The 19949-nt window shown below is 41.0% G+C and overlaps 1 long non-coding RNA gene across 1 annotated transcript; it reads left to right on the top strand.

Annotated features, from left to right (window-relative positions):
• Positions 1-1334: 1334 nt before the first annotated feature.
• On the top strand, positions 1335-19931 carry LOC108897848 (uncharacterized). Its single transcript, XR_001963357.1, has 3 exons — positions 1335-1474; positions 1761-1896; positions 19286-19931. It is a non-coding gene; the product is annotated as an uncharacterized LOC108897848 (long non-coding RNA).
• The last annotated feature ends 18 nt before the right edge of the window (positions 19932-19949 follow it).

The raw sequence follows: 19949 nt of genomic DNA, 5'->3' as shown, positions 1-19949 counted from the left end.
CATTTAGTGAAATACACTGGACATCTGGACAGTGAGAAGTGGAAAATCTGGTGAAGATGATGAAGGCTGTATAGCTAAAGCCCAAAGTATGACTGCTAAGTACATACACAGCTTCTTCATTTTTCCAGCGTGATGGCTGTTCTTCCTGTTACCAGGCTTATTTGGCCTTCACAGTCTTCATTACAGGGCAATTCCCTGCTATTGCAGTGTTTTTAGAATTTTCTATTGGCTTGTTCATCCTTCAGCTAAAGACACAGTTTGGAAACTGTGCACCTCATCCTTTATTTTGATAGTTTGGAATAGGTTTTATACCACACAAGCCTAAAGTAGCACTCAAAGATCTGGAATATTTAACTGTGAGATATGTGAGATCATTATTCCAAAACCTGACTACTTTAGCCATCACATGTACAGTTCATCCTTACAACACCCACTGAAGAGCTTTTACAGTAATCAGTGATGCTGTAACAGGATAATTGTGGACTTTAAATGTACGTCTTTTCTCTCTTTCCCATGACTTCTTAATTTCCTGTGGCTCTGTCTGTTTCTCTCATCCTCTCTATAACACACTGCCCACAGCAAGTGTTGCACCAGATACAGTTTGAGCCGAAAACCCACAGTGAAAACATTCTCTAAACTAATTCTATATGTATTGTTTGAAGAACCTTAATTGAGCATGACAAACAGATGTAAAAATACTAAATGAAAAAAAGGGAAACACTTTCAATTATAAAAACATTTGTCTCTATTTCCTTTTCATAAAGATCACATCATCAGTCAACTCTCCGCAGAGCTGGTTGAATGAGGGATAAAAATACAATCCACTGACAATTCAATATAGCACAATATCCATTAAATCTGCTTGAGATGGTCACATATGTCAGGATGTCTTCAAATTTCATGACCCTGTCTGACTGGCTGTAAACTACTTTACTGACCATTTTAACTCATTTCCACATGCAAGTGAGCTCTTGAGAGAACAAAGACCAGCCACCATATTTGATTTTAGGAAATCTAAATGATTGATTTTGAGGGTGCACTGGCAGCTTCAGACGCACAAGTTTGGGGCTTGCAGTGATGTTTGAAAGAAGACAAACAGGAATCAGAACCAGCTATTAAGTGATTCAGTGATTATATTCCATTAATATATGTTTCCTGGATATGGGGTCTGACTATTTACATGACTGTAAATTGCCTTTGAAGTAACAGTGTATTGCATATTGTTTCTGAGTGAGGCTCACTTTAAATAAACAAAGGAAGCAATCATATGCACTTAGGTGTGCCTTGTCTGCCGAAAAGGAGGAGAAGAAGAAAAAAAACCTGGGCCTGAGCATGCGCATTAGGTCCTGTGTGTGCTCAGGTAATATGGTTCAGGTGAAATTGGCGCCGACTCATTGTAGGCAGCTGAAGAAAGGGGAGGCCACTTGGACTTGGACAATTTCGTGAAGTCTTATATTGTCTTTTGAATAATAAAGTAAGTTATCATGCAAGCAATAATCGTTTGTGAATTTACTTACTTACTGCTGCCGCTGTCAGCAAGCGTTAGCTAACCTGTTAGCTAGCAGGCTTAGCTAACAAACAGCAAGCACTGCACAATATTCTGTTTTCAGAACCTGTTCAGGTATGTTTTAGCTGTTAAGACTAGTTTCCCGCCATCATCCTGGACCACCTGAAAACACATTTTAACTCTCTCTTTCTCTCTCTCTCTCTCTCTCTCTGTGTGTGTGTGTGTGTTTGCGTTTGCGTGTTTGCGTTCGCAGAGCCACCACAAGCCTGCAGAATGACTTTTTTGATGCCCTGGATCGCTACACACCACGCTTTGTCAAAGTCCTCAAGACCAAGAAGGGAGGTGTTAGAGAGACATTGGCTGAGTTTGTGCTGCAGATTGATTCAGGGGTGAGTCTACTACAGGCTTCTTATATCTTTATTTATCATGGTGAGTCGACCATAAAGTGTTTTCCCCCCAAAAGTGGTTTGGGAGAAGATGATGAAACATAGGCTACAGAGACACCAGTAGTATTTTTTGCATGATTGCTTTCTGTAGATTATTTATTAAGTAGATTTTAGGTAAATGTGCTACTTACATTTATGCAGTAATCATATATTAGAGCATGCATGGATATTGATTTATAGTACAATGGAAAAAGTACTTGGTATGCAATCGATGTACAGTATTAACATTGTTAAATAGGAGTCATTGCATGCAAGGTATTGGGTGATGTTTGGGATATTAGTATGTATTTGGTCATTAAAGGAGGTGAGGATATGTTCTAATGGCTGATGGCGTGAAGCCAGAATTTTGGCCTTGAAGAACTTGTGTCTTACTGATGGAAGTAAAAAGACACTGTGACACGGGCGAGAGTTGTCGCTTAACACTGGAGATGCATGTTAGTGCCGGGTATGAACAGGGCCAGTGACAACTGATCACGTTTTATCAACTTTTCTCCATTGTAATGTTGTTTTTGTTTGGTTTTATACATGGTTCTGACAGCATAATGCTTACCTCTATTCCTTCAACGTGATTGGCAGTTTGATTTTTATTATATGTTTTTAGAAATGTGATTAATTTAGGAGCATGGAAGTGTTTTCCATTGATGTATAATGGGTGTTTGATGCACCTTATATACACTTATAGATTTTAAGAGTTACTTGGTCTGTTTGAAAGCTTTTTTAAAGTAAGGTTGACTGATTAAAATTTACAGTGAGCCACTATATGAGGGGGACAAGTCTCATGAGTCAATATCGATGATTATCACAATAAATGTCAAATCATTATTTCTTGTGAGTTTTAAGGCTGATTTTTGTTCCTCTGTGAAAGTTGACAAAACCAGACAGTTTATTGTGGTTTTAAACTATTCTTTATTGTTAGAACATGACAAACACTTGACAAACAGTGGAACATTTCACAAATCTGAAGTGGAAAAATGATTATAATGATACAGTCTACCTTTATTCCTGCGATGTGATTGGCAGTTCATGGCTCATTTCTGTGCATGTTATCTAAGAATAAAAATTAATTGGTTCAAACATTTATAAAGGAAAATTATCTAATGATATAAATATAAATGGAATTATGTTGAAATATATTATGATACTGCAGTTGTTATTGTTTTATCACCCAGCCCTGGTATACATGATACAGTATATCAAGTAGCATCTTGGACACCTGAAAGACTGGTTAGACATCCAGTTCACCATCCTTACTGTGCACCTTAACATGTCACCAAGCATAGCTGACAAGGCTAAAGGAACTGTTAAATTTAAGCTGTGATACACATTACAATAAAGCTGTTAAGATATGAGCCTTTGATGGAGCTATTTATATGCTGCTCTGACACCAGTACAATTAACCTCTTAACTAACCTCAGGTTTTTGCCCGACAAGATTGTGTTGGACCTCAATGAGCTGGGATCAGCTGCTCCCTTTCAAAATGAATGACAGTGAAGCCATAAAGCAGCTCCTCAGCTCTGGAAGCTCTGCCTTTTTATGGTCCCCACCCCCCCTTATCTTTATCTCTGTTGAACCACTTTTGGAGTTGATAAAGCTCAGGGATGAGTTGGACTGCTGTGATATTCCTGCCACATTCTTCTACATAAAGTTCATTGTGACCAGGGCTCTTTTCATCTCCCCCTTCTCTCTTCCCTTGTCTTTTCTCACTCTCTCTTATCAAGCCAGGCAGAAGCAGACAGCGACTTGAATTAAGCGCTGGTCGGGGGGGACGCTGCTTGGAGCCGATAACAATACAAAATGGATTTTCTCAAACAGAGAAAAACAGCTGTCTCCATTATTTGAATGCTTCACCTTTCCCCGCTCCATTAATTGGCTCTTTGATCACAGGCAGAGGTGCACAGTGACTGATAAGGAATAGGTTATTAGTAAAGTAGCCTGGAGGGCCGAGAGGCGGCCGGCCGTGCCGGGCTGCAGGAGATGAGATAAAGGCGTGGTAATGCTGGTGTGAGAGAGTGCCGGTGAGTGATAGGGCCGTGCAGTCTGGCCCCTCGCTCCCTGCTTGGCTCACGGGCGGCGGGAAAAAGAGCAGCAGCAGGACGAAGTGTGATATCGCAGCTAATGCAGGATTGTGATTCAGCTTGTGGGGGATAGAGCGTGGGATTTGATTCCATAACGGCTTGCTCCTCTAAGTGGTAGATCTCTCTCTCTCCCTCTCAGCCTGTTCCTACCTCTCTCACCCACTCTGACAGAAAATCAAACTGTGTGACAGGAAATTTCCTCTGTGCTTTTCATATTGGCCTGATATGTGGTAAATGTTAGGCCTATGATAGCCCGCCAGGAGAAAAACTAGAAGGAGGGGAAAAATGACATTACCCCATCTAGGGCTTTTTAAAAGATGGGCGGCTCCTTTGATGTTGCGCTGAGTTAAACTCACTGCATTAAATCTGATGGAATTTTCACTATAAGCCTGTTTATGTATTTTCTCATATCCATGGACAAGGGACGATTTGCCACACTCCTCAGCCGAGGAAAGGAATCTTCAAGAAGTCACTATCTTGTAATCCTCTCTCTCTTCTTCCTCTCTCTCTCTCTCTCTCTCTCTCTCTCTCTCTCTCTCTCTCTCTCTCTCCTTCTCCCTCCCCCCTCTCTCTTCAAGAAATAGGACCGGAGGGGACAAGCAGGGTATTTGTGTGTTGTAAAGCGTGGTAAGAAAAGAGGGGAAGTGTTGATATTAAATTACCGAACACAAGGTTATCTAGTTCCTGCACATGGCTAGGCTGCCCTGGGCCAAGGGTAATCTGCTAATAGCGTTCACACCGAATGACATTATTAAGGAACTGGGCCCATGTGTCAGACCTCTCTCTATCCGTCTCTCTCTCTATCCGTCTCTCTCTCTCTCTCTCTCTCTCTCTCTCTCTCTCTCTCTCTCTCTCTCTCTCTCTCTCTCTCTGTCTCTCACTCTCTCAGACACACAGCGAACAGTAGTGAGGGAAAGAAAAATAGCAAAAGAGACAGGGGGGCAGAGATGGATGAGGAGAGCTGGAGGAAGAGATAGGAGTCGAGGAACCAGACTGAGAGGGAGACAGAGAGAAAGAGAGGAAGAGCGAGGAAGTCAGGGGTAGAGGATACGAGGCTGAAATGCTTTCTTTTTATCAGCAACATTTGTTAAAAATGCCCTGCAAATATCAAAGTTCAAGCTGATTTATGACTCGAAAATGACAAAACACTTGTACATATGGAATTGTGACCTACTAAACCACTTTGATTCCCTCCTCATGCGTCAGAGTTGCATTAGGGGTAGTTAAATTAGTTAGTCCAAGACATTGTAAAGGAACGATAGTATGCATCAAACACAAGCTTGCATTTAAACCATGAACACTGGCTTGCTGAGTGAGGGAACGCCCTAACCTTATGTCTCCTCAGAAGTACAGTAGTGAGTGTATTCAGTTGTGGCATATACTGGCCAAGGACAAAAAGCCTGTGCAGCTATCAATGTCAAGTAATAGCCTCCATACACTACCCAGCAGGTGAGTGGAGAGAAAAATACACAACGCTTCCTTGCGTCCCTCGGGGAAAGTGAAAACTCACTGGGAAGATTCAATAGAAAAAAAGTAATCTTTTCCCTTTCCTTTATTCTCTCCCTCCCCCCTCTCCCCACCACCCCCTCCAGTCTCACCCTTAGCCATGGCAGCATCCTGTAATCCACCTTGCAGTTGTTCTGCTTGAGACAGCTACAGTTGTTTCACACAAATGGATATGCACATTTGAGCATACACAGTCACAGACACACATGCTTGTCCAATATGGAGAAATAATGCTTGAATGGTGCAGTGACTGCAGATCACATTTGGCCATTAAAGACACTGTTACATGTAACTGATTTTTTTCCCCTGTTCTCTCAACAGTATAGTTTTTTCCTAACGTCAGTGGAAAATTTCCTCTGTGACACATAGGCATAGCATCTCCCACACACTGCAGACAATAAAACTTGCAGTTTCATTCTTGAAAATCAAATGAAATCCATAGTTTCCATTATTAGAAATGGCTCAAAAATAATTTTCAAATCTAAAACTCTGCCATTTTACAGTGCTTATAGGTGATTAAGGACTGCCCTTGAGGTTTAAAATTCTCATAAAAGTGGACAGGATAAACAAGCTATTTATCCTCAAGAACTGGCAGACCATCAAATCACAAGTAACTAGCACTGCATTCTCACAGCAACTAACCTCTCAGCAAGTAAACATTTCTCTGAACCTCTGTATTTGACATTGGTTCCATGGGGTGAGCAAGTATATGTTTTCACTCCTGTGTGTGTGTGGGAGGGTGTTTAAGTGCCAAAGTGAACATCTTGCTATGACAGCGAAGTCAGGAGGTCTCTTCCCATGCAGGCAGCCAGTAGAGAGGAGGTGATTGATGGCTAATGAGAGCTGAATGAGGAGCCGAGGCCAAACACACTGTATACTGCCTACTGTGGCTTTACCACATGATGGATGACACGCTGAGATTTACTGCTACCCACACATACACATGATACCGTTCAAAGTTTTTGTGGATATGCTTCTATGTGTGGTCTCTATGAAAGTGTTGATGAAAGAAGTGCCTATTGATATGGAAAGGTTTATTTGCAGTTTAGGTATTTCTGTGATTGTTTTTTTGTTTTTTTAATGTGCATCAGTGTGTGCCTTTCATTTACCAGGTCATACACTTAATTCTCACTACACAAAACACAGACATGAGCTGATTCTCATTCATCTGTACAATCCTTAAGGTAACTTTAGAACACTTCTAATGTTTTCTCTTCTGGCCTATTCTGTTCCACTCTAAACCCACTGAGCCAAATCACATCCAAAAACAGTTTACCGTGACACGCAGTGGGACATCACACTCCATCCGTCATCTTGAACCCCACTGTTTCCTGCTCAGTGAATCCATCCCATACCATTCAAATAACATGCAGACTTCTCCTATAGACGCTGCATGAAGCCTCATATAAACCTTGCAACATATGGATATCCTGGAAATCCTTTTTATCACCCAGGTCAGTTTGATCGCTGATGAATCAGTCCCTTGATTGAGATGAAAACATAACTTAAAACATACAAGCAATTAGGGCGTCTACTAATGATTATTAAGATAATTGTTTTCATTGTGTTTTTGATTAAGTGGTTAATAGTTGTGACGATGACAGTGAATTGGAAAGTTCTGTCATGGGTTGTTTTCTCGGTCTGTGACCTCAAACGGGTAATTTCTTAAACTCCTGACATTATTCAACAAATTTAATCTTTCTGCCTTCATTCTAAACGGTAATAATGTTCATTAGCTACACGTACAAAGCGCTGTGTTTCCCTGAAAAGTGCCCACTGTTACAAATGGGTCAGTCGAGCCTATAACTGTGTCCGGCACTGTAGCCATTAGAACTCACTGTTAAACATTAGTTGAATACTTTAGGTTAAATTACACATTTGAGCCATATATCAGTAAGTGAAAGTGACTGGCCATTTTAAACATTTAGAGTATGTGACTACAGAGTGCCTGTGATGTATTTTCTCCAATCTTAAATGAACCACCAAGAGGGATGTAAATCAGTGGGAAACTTTTTTCTGCGCACAACACCCTTCTCTCAATCTCTACCTCTTTTAATCTTTCTCCTGTTTAAAATATATTATTATTATAGTTATTATTATATATTATGCTCTCCTAACTCACACTTACATAGGTCTACTTCTGTCTATCAACAGGGACAGTAGAGAAGCACAGAGCAGAGCTTATGCTCAGAGAGAATTTTTTTTTTAACTGTGCCCAAGTGTGCCTGATGAAACTGGGCTCACCACCACAGCAACACCATACATTAGCACTGCTGTCCAGACAGACAAGGAGACGCCATAAGCACCCGGAGCGCTCCTGAGGAAATTTATAGCTTATTCCCGAGCATCCTTTACACCCCCTGGCCCCACTTCCATCCACCCGTCCCTCGTCCTCTGTCTCCCCCATCCCTCCTTACCCCAGCACCCTCCCCTTGGCTTCCCCAGCTGTTGTGCACCTGGATGCTGGCCTAGGAGAGGGATGAGAACGCATGCCATCCATCTCTCTGAGGGGGCATGTGAGGTATGTGTGGTGTGTGTGTGTGTGTCTGCAGTTGGGGGTTGCTGGAGCTTCCAGGAAGCAAAGAGACATGGGGGAAGCTGCATTGTGGATAAAACTAAATGACATGGCTTTGGGTTGGTGCTGCTACATCGATCCTGCATTTAATGGTGTTTAAGTCTATATAAATGTCATGACTTGGGCATGTCATTGCCATCAATGGTACGCTAAGATATAAGAATATGCTAATGCATGCACAAAAGTTAGTATTTTACCTCATACATATTTAGATATTACTAAACCATAATCTGTGAGATAGCTGAGTGAGGTGTGGATTGTGAACGGGGGAAAGAGTCATAATGCGATGATTATTTAGATTGAGGATTCTTCAATGATTCTTTTCTATGTTGATTCCTCATTAGGCTTATTCATGTATTTTGAATTATTGGGACATGCTCTCACATTTGCAAAGACAGATTTGTCGACACTGGTGACAAATAGTTTTTATATAGCATAAAAAGGATGATCCTGTGGAAGTAAATTTTCTTGTCTGACAATGAAGTATTGCAGTATTGCTGTATTGCACCCAAAAATACATTGTAGTTTAATTAAAACACACTGCTCAGATTCAGTACCTGTACATTATGTCTTATTAGTCTTCTGCTGTCCTGAAGAGAAATGTAATAACAATACCTTACATCACTGACTCTTAAATGTTTCCCCACTGTCCTATTTTACTTGTTATCTGTGTTTTTGTCAGGAAAAAGTTTTCATATTAATGTCTTGACAAAAGTTGAAGAGAACATAACAGGGCCAGTGGAATATTTATAGTGGAGCACGCCATGAGGTCTTCCCTGTGGACAATATGAAATGAATTTATTCAAACTGCTATGTATTAATAAAAATGTTAAAATGTGATAGAAACACCACAGGCATGTCAAACCATCATCTTGATTAAAAGCTATTTATTTGTGAGCAGTTTGTTTGTGAAATCAATTTTTCATTCTAAATGTCACATTTCTATGAGTTTTGCAATGCAGATTGGCTGAGATATTTTGTTGAAATATACATGGGACTTCTTTGCTCTCCCATGGCACACAAATTTGATTGGTGTAAGAGGGAGGGAAGATTGATGAAGATTATCCAGGGTCGGTTGTCAGGGGACTGAGGGAGGTTGCAGTGTTGTTCTATATCTGCATGAAATGTCTTAGATCAGAAACGGCAGCTCCCATATGGATTCAAATTCAGACATAATCTGTTACTAATAAACAAACTGCACACAAACAGAGACACATAGGAGGCATCCACATGTAAGATGACAACAGACCATAATTACCATGCAATAATTGTATGGATTTTAATTAATTACATAATGTATAAACAAAATGAGCAAATATATTACACATGTAAGCTACTCCTACTACTTCCTAATTTGTAAAGCAATATTAAGAAATAATTCAGGTATACATATTAAATCAAACAACTGCCAATTCCACTGGAGAAACAGCAAGTAGTTTACCACATTGTTTTGCTTGTCTGTATTGTATTGTTGAGTTTCTGATTAAAAAAACATCAGCTGTGGTGAGGAGAGTCAAACATCTAGTGGGCCAAACAGATATGGATATTTTTCTCCAGAAGATGTAAAACCAAACCAGGGAAAAGTGAATGTTGGACTTGCATTGGATAGGGGAAAGCAAGTAAAAGGACTCCTGTGACTGAATGGGGAGGCAGTAGTGGTTGTTTGCAACTTAATAGGAGGCTGTGGGACGGATGATAATAGGGTGTGTGGAGACTCGTAATTCATGGATCACGTAATGTCTTTATCTAGTTAATACATCAATACTTGTTGGTGAATTTGTTTTGGAGTCTACTTTTTGCCCTGTTGTGACCAAAAGTCTCTTGATGCAGCAGTCATGTGGCTACTGAGCTTGTAGCCCAGACAGTCAACAAGGCCATTCGCAGTAGTGGGTTAGGAAGCCAAACTAACCCTAATTGTACAGTTTAGTGACAAAATATTCAAGATAACCCTGAATTTCATTTGAAAAATTGTTCTTTCAAAGTTCATACAATGTCACATTGTGAATTTCTACCGTTAATAAGGACTTCTTACTCTGTGTGTTTGTTTTTTCAGCTTCACAGGACAAAAAGGTGAAAGCTGACAGGGACAGTTAAGCTAGTTTTTCTGAGTAGCAGGGCTAAAAAGACCAAGGGGCCAAATTAGAGTCACAGTTTTTCTTTTATAGGGCAGCTACAGAGCTTCTCTCTTATTAGCAGCCCAGGCACAGACATGTGATATCTAATATTCTGAAAAACTTAATATGAGCCTAATTTGTCTGTCTAATGCCACTCAGCTCCACTGCTTCTCCAGCTGCTTAGTTACTGTCTGCACCACTCGTCCAGCTATAAATTACTAAACTTTGTTAGCCTGTGCTTCCAATTCCCTCTAATGAGACTTACAAAATATCCCTGCCAATTCAGAGAACTTTTCCTCTTCTGTCTCCCACACACACCCACGCAGGATGTCACCACGACTTCAACTTTCCTCCAAAATGGTAATATCCAGAGAGTTAGGTAGATTAGATCCCAGTGAATCATGATTCCAATTCATCTCCCTCATGCAGAGGTGGGACTCTATCAGTGGTAGGCTGGATTAGGTCAAACAGCGACTGACAGACCATCATGAAGCTATTTCCCTCCATCAGACCTTCCCACTCTGTCTCTCTCTTTCCTTTGACATCTTGGATTCATCTTTCAACGCTGCTCATCTTTTTCACCCGTTCTCTCTCTCTCCTGCAACATCTTGTATTTATCATTTCATCTGCTGACTTCTCCTCTGCTATCACTCTTTGTCAAATGACATCTTGCATTTATCAGTCCATCCTTTACTATTCTAACATGTTGGACTCATCTATCCTTTGCCACTTCATTGCTCTCTATTTTTCTCTGTCTCTCTCTGTCTCTCTCTCTCGCTCTCTTGCTCAGATCCACAACAAATGTTTGACCAAGTTGTTCCAGACTATATTATTCAGTGCTGTGTGTGAGCCGGCATCATCAGACATGTATGTCTGACATGATGCATTGGCTCTGTTTAATTATAGAGATGCTGAATAAATATTTACAGATGGCCGATCTGTCTTCTCCCGGCCAGGCCCACAAATGTGATTTATGAACCGTCAGTTAATGTGGGAAAAAACGACTGTCATTGTTTCTTTATGGGGGCTAGATATTAAGTACTACATGTATATATTATCAGCTGTATGGTATTTCATGTCTTAGACACTGCTGTGTTAATACATACAAGTAGCTGCTACTACGAGTTTATACAGGGTCTTGAGACTATTAACCTGTAAAGGTATTGTCATGGCATTAGCTTCAGTAGCTGTCAGGTCTCGTCAGATATGGAGAATTCTAGCAATGGTAGAAGAGCAAATGGAATATATTAAAGTTTTAAAACTCTGTCCTGAAATTACCATACTAGACCTGGTATAGACTCTGTTTTAACCTGGCATGAACCGAACTCTAATACTAGAATATCCAAAGAGTAGTTTTAACCCTGGTTTGCTATTATTCTAATCTAACCTGGCCTCATTAGTGAAGTGAGAGCCATTTGTAGATTGCAGGCTGATTTACAATAAGGTGATTACAGGCAGGAGTTGGGTATTAACAAACTTTAATGTCAAAATGATAATATCAAAGCTGTTACATTCAATATATACTTCAATTAATTCAGAATTTGCACAAACAAATAAATAGTGCTCCAGTTTAGTTGGGGGAATAATGAGTAAAATTAAACCCGACCTAATTCGAGCCAGAGGGAATTAGATCCTGAATCAAGCCAAACCCAAAGAGTCAGGCTAATCTGGTTTGGGCTGAGATTCAAAGCTCTAGATTAGCAACCCCTGGATCCAAAGCAGTCTATTACTGGCGTGGGTGGCTGTGTGCAAACAGAGGAGCTGCAGGGCTAGTTTTGATGAACTGCTGGTAGACAAATACTGTGCCTTTACATGCAATATGCTTAAAGAACTGCCATGATGTGTAACATGGCATGTGGTCAGTGAGTGGTTAAACTAATGGTTTCTCTTGAGCCACTTGTATTTGTGACTTTTTAAAAGCGGATGAGTGAATAGACACTGTACAAAATAATGGTCCAGCAACTGAGCAACTCAATTTGCATAGAAATCTTTAGGTACAGCAAGTCAAACCTTAAGAAAACCTCAATCCATAATAGATCATGTCTGACCCAGTATAGGTTATACATTAATAGCTCCACTGTTAACAGATCTGTTTTTAAGACATGTATTATTTCCATGTTTGTAGAATCTCTTCAAACTGCAGGCAAACATTTCAGTGAGTAGCTCACATGCCAAATAATTTATTCAAGCATAAAAACTGGAGTCGCACAAACTCTAAATTTCATCTTGATGTAGTCCAGGTTTAGACTTTGAGTGACATTTATGTGAGCTCTGAGGTGGGGAGAGTTGTACTGTGTATGGCTCTGTTGTGCATAGTGAGTTCTGCCTCGACTGCTGGAAGAGAGGTACAGTAAAAACACATTAAGCATTTCACTTTGAAACTCACTGGAGGGCTGCAATGTTTCCTAATGTTCTCTTTTTTTTTTACTGCACACAAGAGTGTCTGTGTGTGTGCAGATGTGTATGTAACTATGTATGTAACTAATGTGTGTTCTCGTGTGTGTGTTGTCGTGTGTGTGTGTGTGTGTGTGTGTGTGTGTGTGTGTGTGTGTGTGTGTGTGTGTGTGTGTGTGTGTGTGTTTGGTGTACTAGCCTGCCTGCTGGTGCTCCACAGCCATCTGGTATCTGGTCAGTCTAGCGAGCCTCTGGAGGGCACCTGGCCAGCAGCTTGCTCACCTGGCTCTGCTAGCCCCTGCCAACCACCACACCTGGCCTGGCCAGCACACAGGGAAAGGGAACAGATTGCACAGTGCAGTCAAAAGCAGTCCTACATTGCAGCATGAAATAAAGCAGCGATACAGGATATGTTTGCCATTCAGTTTATAGTGTTATAGAAGTTACAAATATATGAGATGCCAACTGTGATCATGTGATATTTTTAGGGTACTATATCAGAGATGGCATTACCACAAGTGTTAATATTCAGATATTAGTCACCATACTTCTGGAAACAGTGCTTCACAAACCATTTGTTAGGAAAAAAAGATCCTCAACATACTCATATAAGATTCCATAATGAGTAATCTTGACTTCTGCTGCATCTGTGCCAACAGTTTGTGCCAGTCTGTGCCAACCCATCCATTGAGCATATGACGGCACTTCCTTCCTGCATGTTGTCCTCTGCTATCAATTACAGTCTCCCTCTCCCTGCAAGAAAGATGCTCTTTGTCCCCTGTCGCGCACACACACACACACACACACACAAATGTGTGCACATGCCACGGACGCAGAGGGACAGACACCTGCAGAGTGTTTGTCACCTCTTCTGTTGGCATCTGTGACCGCTCGGCATTGTGGGAGAGATGGCCATCTGTTGTCAGCAAGGCTGGATTGGAAGGGGGCAAGCAGGCACGATGCATCATGCTGCTCTTTTCTGTTGGTCTGAGCTGTGTGAAGTGTTGAGTTGTTATCGTGCTTTTGTTGTTTTCACTCCCACCACCATCACATAGCTAGAATAGTATAGCAACAGGAAAAAGGAAAATAAGATTTTATATTAAATAAGTTACAAATGCAACTGTGTGGTTGTTACAGTAATTGTGGCTTCTCTTGAGGGCATTAACACCTTTTTTTTTCCAGGAAATTCAACATATGCTAATTACACAAAAGCAATGTCCCATACAGAATGTATTGGATTCATTAAAACTGCATGCAAACGGTTGCCTTTTGTCAAATTGAACTCTCTCCTAATTATCTTGGAAATGTTTACCCTCTTCACGGGGAGACAACACATGAATGCTTGATTGACATGACAGTGGCTGCAAAGTTTCTTCAATTATCCTGGCAAGGTTACGATTGCTGCCTCTTGATTCACAGCAGGTCCTTGTCATTCTGAATGCAGAAATACTGAACTCTTTTCTCCGTCTACACTGCTGTAACCTATGAATTTTAAATCTGCTATGTATAAAAGATGGACAGGGAGTTAGAGCCATTAAAAATTATTGTGGTATTTAAAACGTGGGGCGAGCTGAGGGCTGCTTTCAATTCAATTTTGTCGGTCAGTCACTCAACCACTGTGGTCCAATAGAAATATTTAAGCGATTGAGTGCCAGGAAGTTTTGTTTAGATATTCATGGTCCCCTGAGGATTAATCCTACTGACTATCTCTAGCGCCATCATCAGCATATTGGCTAAAGGATTAGAAGCACTGTGTAAAATTACTTAATTTTCTAACTTAAGAATATATATGGAATCTCGCTGTAACAACAACGGACACTAACATATTCAATTGAAATTGCAAAAAAAATAGTGAAATGCTGGAACAAAGTGTTTGCTCCACAAGAAATGAAGCATTAATAAGCATGGAGCTGTAGAGAAATGTGGTTTTTATATGGAGAAACTAGAGAGCAAAGAGCAAATATCGACAATGGCTTTGCTTTGGAAAGATTATAGACAGGAATGAGTAGAGCTAGACTGAGATAACAGAGACATTAACCCACATATTCCTGAAGGACATTTCATGTGTGCAGGACGTTCATTTGGCTGGTTGGTCAGGTTGTGGGTCTGCTCATCCAGCCGGCTTACACATCACAGACAGATGTTCGGCCAGCCAAGCCTGCAGCGCCACAGGCACTGTGTGTTCTAGAAAAACCCGGAGACCAGATGCTGCTACCTGGTGTCCTACCCGCCTGCCGCTCTGCTACACTGGGCATGCTCCAGTGGCCATCACATGACCTCAGATTGGGGTTTGAGATTATGCACTGTCAATCATATTTGATGATAGAGTGGAGCAGAGCTGGAACTGGAAGACTTCGTAGGGTCGACTCAGCGGGTTCGCCACTGTGTATCTGACAGGATGAATTCATGTGCCAGATTGTTGTGAATAATTAATCAAAAAAGGTAGTTATAATAAAGTGTGAGTGAGTAATAATATCAAAACCATAGCTAAATAGAAGTAAACATTACACAATAAAGAACTACTTTTGGAAAATGCCAGCATCAAAATGCACATAAAATACCACATGGCATTCTACTGAGTGAACTATCTGAAGTAACATCAAAAAATATAATGCAGCATCTACATCTCTTTCAGCCTCATTTTCCCTCCAGTTTTGTTCCCCAAATAAATAAACAGTCGCTGTCTTCCGAACAAACAGAAACATAGATTCTTTCGTCCCTCCCCGCAGTCCCTGTTATTACCAGAACCCAAGGAAACTTTTGAAGAGATTCAAAGACACTCAAGATTAAAGATTTATTTGTTCTTTTGAAGTTCCAGCAGTGTTTTTGTCTTATTTCTTCGACAAATGTAGCGTGGTAATGGTGTTTTCACAGTGTGGTGGGTGCTGACCCAGAACTGCCAGAGAGAGGTTGCTGCCCTAACAGCCGGGCTCTTGTCTCAGTTCCCCTAATGAGGAATGGCTCAGTAATGGCATCGCTTCCTTGTAACCTCAAAGGATAGACAGTTTACTTGCTTGTATTCAGACTGTTATTTATATTATATTGTGGTGTGATGTGAAAAAATAGCAAAAGATTAGGAAGAAGCTGGGTTATTGGATTGGTACGTCTGGGTGGTTCTGTTTTGTAGCATCTCTTTATAGTCGTGTGCACCACAAGTGTAGTTTGTCAAGATTATTTCCTCTCAGCACCTATTCTATATCAAGGAAGCTCTTTTGTTGAATATGTTGATTTTGATGAAGAGATAGTTCAGTTATTGTCTTGCACATCTGGTGTCTTTGCCATCTCTTTTTCTATTGATATGCATCAATGAACGCAAGAAAACTTTCGCCTTTTCTCATATTTGGTCGCACTTATTCGATTTTATAGTCACACGTGTGTTACAATGCTCTGATCTGGTACTTAGATTTCAATTAAGCTGTGAATTCCAATAACGTCTCATTCATTGTTCTTGCTTTTATTAGCTGCTCTATCTCTTAGATTCATCAGGCATATCTCAGTGTGCTGTGCATCAGTGCAAACCACCCCCACTTCACCCCATCTGCTCAAGGGGCCAGCAGAGAATCATACTGCCCCCTAGTGCCCACAGTCATTAGTAACACAACAGAATTGATTGTGCAGCCGTCAACCAGACAACACCCTGGTACTCTGCCAGTGGCTCGATACCTAAGTTCTGTCATGGGCAGCGATGCACGACAATAGATTCTACTGATTGGAGTGGTGCACACTCCTGGGCTATGACACTGGCCTACCACTCACTATTGAGCGTCTGTTTTTCTCTCTCTCTCCTGTCACAAGGCCCCTAATTCAGCAATCAATGCTACTCATTTTAATAGCACCTCTGCTGCTGCCCTGAGGAAAGAAGAGGAGAAATCAGGGTGAGGCGGTGTCAAATCATTCCTCTGAGGTGAAGACCGCAATCACGACTTTGATGGATTGCTGAAAACGACTAAATGTGCTACAGTGTTGCAGGAGAGATATCATGCTGGACCGTGTTTGTCACTGGAACCAGCTACAAATAGCTTAGGTTGTTTGAGGATAATACTGTGAAAATGAAAAATCGAAGAAACCGCAGTGAAAAGTATGTATACAATACTGCATATGACCTTCAGCAGCAAACACACTTATTTTTGTCATATCCATAACAATAAAAGCTTGCAACTGCCACCCTATATTCTGTCTTTAGCTAACGCATCACTTGGCTTTTCTAACCCCAAGATGCAGTGTGAGCCCAAGCAGCCATAGGCCCCTCTAAAGACATCCGAAGTAAGTGCTCCAAATGACAAGACAGGCTAAATACCACCTAACAAACGATACAAGACTGCAGAAAGCACTTTAACAAAGGAGGTATGTAATGAACCCAAGGTGCCTTCCACCCAATATATCATCCTGAGTGAATTTGCCAACATCACTCTCTTTACCTCCAAGCATTGTAAATGAGAATTTATGCACCCGCTACTTTATCATTCTTTACTTTTTTCACCCCCATGAGGTAGCTATGCCATGTGAGACAGATATTTCCACCAAAGGCAATATCCCCTCACAGTAATTATATCAGAGCAAGAGAATGGCTCATTAACATATGCTAGACATGTCAGGAATTTACAAGCGCCTTTTGTAGATGCCTCTCATCAGTGTGCTGCTCCCATCCGTATGGTGTCTCCTTTGAGGATGCAACTTCCTCATTTCCATAGATGTCAATCAAGCTGCGCATGGTTTTTAGAAACATTCTGTACAAAAACACAGGGATCTCTGAATACAGCAATCATAAGGGACAGCTCAGTGATATGGAAAAAGTGTGTCTGCACACATGTGGGGGTGCATTTCTGTGTTCTGTGAAATGACATGATGAAAACAAAGCGATGGGGGCAGAATTATCTTGATGATGTGCCATCAGTGCAGAGTGGGTGGAGTGATTGTGTTTGCTTTTCTGCAGCGTGTTAAAGAGGCATGTGTGTATGTGTGAATACGTGCAGAAAGCTTGACACCAAACACCAGACACCAGGCCGACTAACAGACAAGTCCTGAGGCCAGTGAGCTAGTGGCGCTGCTGCTGCTGCTCCACTGCTTCAGGACCCAACATCTGCTGCCTACAAGAAGGCACGTACTGTTGGCCTTTCACCCATTAGTGTGGTGCCAGCAGATTGAAATGACCTATTTATCAGCCATGGTTATGTACACCCCTTAACACCCCAACACTTTCTGAATTTCCATTGTGAGGTCATTATGTAAATCTAGTGAATAATTATGGTAAAAAAATTTACCCCAGCACAAAATCGTGTCTGTAATCTTAGTAATGTTAATTAAGTCTTTAAAAAGTTTGAATGTAGATTTGTGAACATACAGCTCTCTTCCAATGCTGGAGGCAGGGGAGCAACATCTGTGGTGATGTAACCATGCAAAATATGAAGTGAAGTGCTGTTTATTTTTTAATACACCAGAGCTGAACTTAAAGGGCAACACGATGGTAGCCAGTGTGATTATTTCAGAATAACGTAACATTTTTAGGTTGAAGAACTGCACAACTTTGTGAGTGTATGGATGTAAAAAACACAGTTGGATGCAAGTTTGATTACACGTCTTCATTCTAAATACTCTGTTGAGGTCTGTTACTGCTGATGTTACAGACACTGCTCAGGGCATTACATGATTTCTGTTTTTTGGGTAGAGTTTTGATGTTGTGCAAATGCATAAGCTCAAATGGCATTGTGCCCCAGTGGCCCTGCCTGCTTTCTCTTTGTCTGCCTCACCCCGAGGCTTCATCCAGTCAGTGCCAATGAGGCCAAGACAGACTGGTGCAGTGTTTAGTTCCACCACAGTGGCTGAATGGGCCACTGCCCTCATACTCTAACTGAGAGTAAACTACCTAAGCTGACAGCAAAAGGAATATAGGCTTTGCTGGAAACACAAACACTGTCTGTATGTGCGCTTGAGCAGATGGGCTGTAAATGTACAGTAGCTTTGAAAATGACCTTTTAAAAATGAATAAGGTAAGTGAAAATGAACAAAAGAAATAATTTAAAAAGGATATGGATCCATTGGCTGGGAATGAAATAATGACCTCACAGTGGCAAAACAGGAGTTTGACAGAAACCCTACAAAGTGAGATGGAGATAGAGAGTAAAGTCATTTTGCATTTGAATAAGTCCAGTCTTTTGCCCCAGCAAATGTCACTGCAGTGACTGAAGACCCAATGTCCATTTCCATCACCAACTGCTCTCTCTATCTCTCTCTTTCTTTCTCATTCATTGTCATTGCCTTTTCCCTTTAAGTGCACTTTCGCCCACACCACTTGGAAATTGATTGAAACAAAATGTCACAATTATGCCCTGTAGCTCGCCGCTTCAATTATTCATCAATTAGGGGCTAGGCTCCTTTTTTTCTCTCCTCTGAGCTGATTTTTCATTCAGTTTGCTCGAGATGTATGGCTCCCCTGCTGTTAACCAGTCCAAAGTCATTAGTTTCTGGGTTTGCAATTAAACCTGATGCATTATGCATGAGGCTCCGACTCAGTAGACACACGCAGCAGCGGCCGCAGCAGCCTAGCGAACGAGCTAGCAAGCTCTTGAGGCGTGGATGGGAAATTAATTTGCTAGAAATGAAGTTCTCTCTCTCTCTCTCTCCCTCTCTCCCTCTCCCTCCCCCCCTTCTATCTTTCTCTTGTCTGGCAGGTTTGAACAGATGCCACTGGCTGGAGATGGAGAAAGAGACGGGGCAGCTATGGAGTCTTAGAGTGAGCACTGAATTTAATCTGTCAAAAACTGTGTAGGAGATACACTTTAGTAAATTGTTTGTACACATATTACTAGCAGTACAATTAAAAGGAATGATTGAGGCTTCATGATGAACAAATCTGGTGAAAATCTCTCTAGGGTTAGCACTCATATATTACATACCTGCACTGACCAACCAATGTGAAGAAACAGGTGCAGTAGATATTATGTATGTAAGTTATCGTGTAAATCATATTTGGGTAAACAATGTATTTTTGGTAATCATGGTATGTTGAAATGTTTGTTCTATGTTCAGGAAGTTGAAAGCTTTAGTAAGTTTACATCATAATTGTACAGTAAATTCAGCTGAGGACTGTGTTAAACACTGAAACAGGGTCCAACTAAATGCGGTCAGTGTTCATTTGCTGCCACCTAGTGACCAAACAGTCAAATATCATCTGTGAGATGTTTGAAGGGCAAAAACTCAACATGTTGCTGGAAAATTAACACGTCTAACTACTGCCAATAATCCATTGATTGGTGATGTCTACAGTGTGAGTATTAACAGATCTGTGTCCAGTTAAATAAAAGAGATTACAAGAGATAGAGATTATGCATAGTG

This window comes from Lates calcarifer, linkage group LG3 (assembly GCF_001640805.2).
Source record: "Lates calcarifer isolate ASB-BC8 linkage group LG3, TLL_Latcal_v3, whole genome shotgun sequence".
NCBI lineage: Eukaryota > Metazoa > Chordata > Actinopteri > Centropomidae > Lates > Lates calcarifer.
Note: the sequence above shows the minus strand (reverse complement) of the source record. Positions and strands in the feature narration are given on the sequence as shown.